Source organism: Neoarius graeffei, chromosome 6, assembly GCF_027579695.1.
Source record: "Neoarius graeffei isolate fNeoGra1 chromosome 6, fNeoGra1.pri, whole genome shotgun sequence".
Taxonomy (NCBI): domain Eukaryota; kingdom Metazoa; phylum Chordata; class Actinopteri; order Siluriformes; family Ariidae; genus Neoarius; species Neoarius graeffei.
In genome coordinates, this window is record NC_083574.1 from 7,461,657 (window position 1) to 7,466,162 (window position 4,506).

Genomic DNA, 4,506 nt, shown 5'->3' on the forward strand with positions numbered 1-4,506 from the left:
CTTTCAATATCATGCTAGCTGAATGGAATATATCTGATATACCACTCAACACAAGCCAATATTATTGAAATATGTTAATAACACTCATGACATTAGTCTTGTGTCAAGTTTTGCACCAAGCATCGATCAAGACCACATCGGACACGTCTCCACTGCATTTCCAAATAACCTCCTGACAGACAGAGAACTACAGTGCACTTCGAATTTAATCTGTTTTAGCCACTCCAACTTTGGATTATCAGTGATGAGTTGGAGAATTTACGTTTCTCATGATTTTTTGTTTGTTTGTTTTTTGGAGAAACATTTTTTTTAAAATACCGCATACTTACATGCATTTGTTGAGTTGTAAACTAAATGATATGACCGTTGTGATGAAATACATCAATGATCATCAAAAATCAGCTTTTTATGAGGTGAAAATGGCTCAAAACGCTATCTACTGGTTAAAATCAGTCTGAACCTTACACGGCCAATGCTAACATAGAGTAGATCGTTTGGTACTTTTCTATGTCTTGAAATTTATATAAGAAAGAATGCTAATGCGGGGCGGCACAGTGGTGTAGTGGTTAGCACTGTTGCCCCACAGCAAGAAGGTTCTGGGTTTGAGCCCAGTGGTCGACAGGGGCCTTTCTGTGCGGAGTTTGCATGTTCTCCCCGTGTCCGCGTGGGTTTCCTCCGGGTGCTCCGGTTTCCCCCACAGTCCAAAGACATGCAGGTTAGGTTAACTGGTGACTCTAAATTGACCGTAGGTGTGAATGTGAGTGTGAATGGTTGTCTGTGTCTATGTGTCAGCCCTGTGATGACCTGGCGACTTGTCCAGGGTGTACCCCGTCTCTCTCCAATAGTCAGCTGGGATAGGCTCCAGCTTGCCCACGACACTGCACAGGATAAACGGTTACGGATAATGGATGGATGTGAATGCTAATCTAATCTGAGGTAAGCCCCCCCTCCACTCAGCCCCTGCCTTTGAGTGGGAGTCTGTGAAACCGTGCTCATTTTCAAATATAGTGCTGTACAAAAGTCTTGGGCACATGCAAGAAATGCTGTAGACCAAAAAATGGCTTAAAAATAATGAAATGAAATGTTTCATCATTAAAAAAATACAGTAATCAGTAAGCCATAATAAATGAAACAAAGTCAATATTTGGTGTGAGACGGCCCTTTGCTTTAAAAAAAAAGTCGTCTCAGGTCCAACAAGTGCAGTTTTATGCGGAAATGAGCTGTAGGTTTTACTGAGCGTCTTCGAGAACCAGCCACAGTTCTTCTGGACACTTTGACTGTCACACTCGCGTCTTCATTTTGCACCAAAACCCAGTAGCTTTCATTATGTTTTCTTTTTTAATCTGAAAAGTGCTCTCTTATGGAATATGCTGCTCAGACATATTACAAACATTTTTTTTTTCCGGTAAAATTTAATTTTGTGCTAAAAAAAAAAAAGACCGTTTGGAACTCTAAAATGTTTTTATACTGACTCGATAATGTAGAAGGTCATAAAATAGAAATCTATAATAAAGTTTGTATGAAAAAAAATGGTGCCTCAGACTTTTGCACAGGACTGTATGTTGTTCAAGAATCAATTCATAGGAGTTTATGCTATTACCGTTCTGAGCCACAAATCTAAGAGGTTGTTGGTCTCAAAAAATACCAAAAGGAGAAAGAGGCCTTATAACAGCTAGAAAGAAACAGCAAGTTAACTGAAAATGTTTTCAAGGCAAGGCACAGCATGAATGCAAAGAGAACAGAGCCGTCTTTCTGGTCAACTTAAGCCTAGGTCACAACCGGACGTACGATTTTTTTGCCGTGCGATTTTTGGCGTTTCCCAAATCGCTGCGTTTTTTTTTGTTCATGGAGAAAGACGCATGTTGGCCGTAAGTTTGTCTTACAACCTGAAAAAACCGTAAGCGCCCGTAGAGTTTGTTTGACATGACAAAGAACCTCTGCGGCCGGTCTGCAGCCAGTCTATGGCTCGAAAATCATCATGTCACACGTGCGTCCTCCGTGCGTTTCTTGCGTTTTTAGCACGTAGACCAGCCGTAGGAGCATGTATGGCCGGTTGTGACCGAGGCTTTAAAGTGGACTGTTTGGTTCTTTTAAAAAGTGGTCAGTAATAATCTGTTTATGAAGTCACAAAGGAGGGTCATACCATCACTTGAGCACCAGGACCGAAAAAATATATAACAGTTATTCCATGAAATCAAGTCGTACGTGAGCTGATAGTTGATGAGGTGCGTAGCACCGAGTTGTCTATAAGCCATGTACGATGAGATTGAGTAGAATAACTGTTTTATTCGATCCACATTCACTGGATTTTGAGAAACAGAGCATTTTTGTTTTTATTTTTTGCGAATTTGATAAATAAAAACTTTATACAAAACGTCCGACAAAATCATTTCCGCTTAGAATGTAAGCAAACCGGCGAAACAACAGTAGCAATTTGTGAAAAATGCGATAATAATTCTTGAAAAATTTTTTTTTAAAGATACGTTCTTACCATCAAATACTTTTATTACATATTTTCTTTCTTTTTTTGTATTTTTAGGGTTTTGTTTTTGAGTAGAGTTTTTATTTCATCCTCGGTTGGCTCAGCAAAATGCTCTGCCATTTTGTTTTTCTCTAGTCACGGTATATGAGCTGATATCCTAGTAGTAGAGTAGCCAATCAGAGCGTGCGATTGCTCATATCCAGTGAATGTGGATAGAATAAATACTGTATAATGATGTTCCTGTTTTTAGTGAACAGATGTTAAGACTTCTTATTGACTGTTCATGAAACACCATCAGTCCTCAATTAGAAGAATAAAATGACACAATAATTGTCAAACATGAGTTAATATTTGTACGCATTTCACCGTTTTTCTAGTTTTGTGCTTAGTAACAGAAAATAAAGGGCAGCGACATGGATTTTCCCCTTCTCTTGGAGTGTCAGAAGCTTCAAGTTGAAGACAAAAGCGTCTCAATTCTCAGCTCAGCAACACGCGCCGCCATTTTGTTAGTAGAGTAACCAGTCAAAGCGCACGATTGTTCATATCCAGTGAAATATATATGAAAGATGCTTTCACATATCCAGTGTTTAGTCTTTTTTTTTATAACAAAACCCTTGTGTGTTCATTTAGACAGGCGTGAATGCAATAATCACACACAGGTTCAGACCAAACAACTGAACCGAGAGCATCTGATAGTGTAGTGAAAAGTGAGCCTTGAGGCACAAAGGAAGAAAAAGGACAGAGCTGGAAGTGTTGTAATTTCAAAAGTAGTTCCATTTTCAATGCACTAAAATGTGAAATCGTAAAACGATAAGTTTTATCATTTTAGCAGTATGATTAAAAGTACAGAAAGCACACTGGAATTGCTTGCGCGTTTCATTCTCTCCAGCAATCTTAAAAATACAAAAAACAACTTGATGCTCTTGTTGTCGTCACGGGAATACACACTGCTGAAAGGAATTCAATTCATCGATGAGAGGAAAGTACATGGATTCGACAATCCTCTGACACGTTTCTCAATTGTGATTAAGTGATTAATCTAAAACCGTGTACCACAGGGGATAAGCTTTGAGCACACACACACACACTCTGCCACGCGGAAAGGAGTGTGATCATTTGATGAAAGTAAGATTGCCTCGCTGTCTTCCTCAGGCTTCCCTCCATAACACACACACGCTTTGTGGAGCTCCTCTTTCTGAGACGACATCAGTCAAGTGTCTCGGAGATGGAGTGCTTTTCTTCCATTTTGACTACGAGTCCTTTTCTTTCTTCTTGCTCTTTTTCATCCCTCATTCAGCTACACTAATAAAAAAAAATAAAGTATCAGAAGAAGCCCAGTCAGCCATCGCACTGAGGTGCTCTTTGAAGTTAATGACACAAAACTATCTGTTGCCTCCATTTTAATTAGCAAACGGGCAAAATGATTACATTTTTAATTGAAGCTGTCATTTTCAATTAAGATATGACATCCTTGAGAGAGAGAGAGAGAGAGAGAGAGATTCTCTTCTTCTCTCTCTTCTTCTCTTCCTTCTGTCTTGTCAGAATCCAACACAGCAAAAATTTGCATCGAACATTTATATAATATTGACTGGCATTGAGTGGTATGTCGGATGTATTCCATTCAGAACGGAATATATTGGATATACCACGAAAAAAAGCCAGAGGATATTATTATTATTATTATTATTATTATTATCCATACACATTCCTTTTGGGTGTTCAACGCGTCTTTCTCTTTCAAAATTCTCTCAAAATCTTCCGTATTTAACAAAGCAAACCTGGCGGCCATGTTTGTTTACAAATTGTCACAATCGTCTTGACAACCATCCATGCAATATCGTAAACCGTATTCAACGCTCATTTTCCTTTGGGTAGAGTGGCGTAATACACAAAGGATAATGTGACCAGATTTCTGAGAAGAAAACCGGGAACATTTTTTGTTCCATACACATTCCTTTTGGGTGTTCAACGCGTCTTTCTCTTTCAAAATTCTCTCAAAATCTTCCGTATTTAACAAAGCAAAC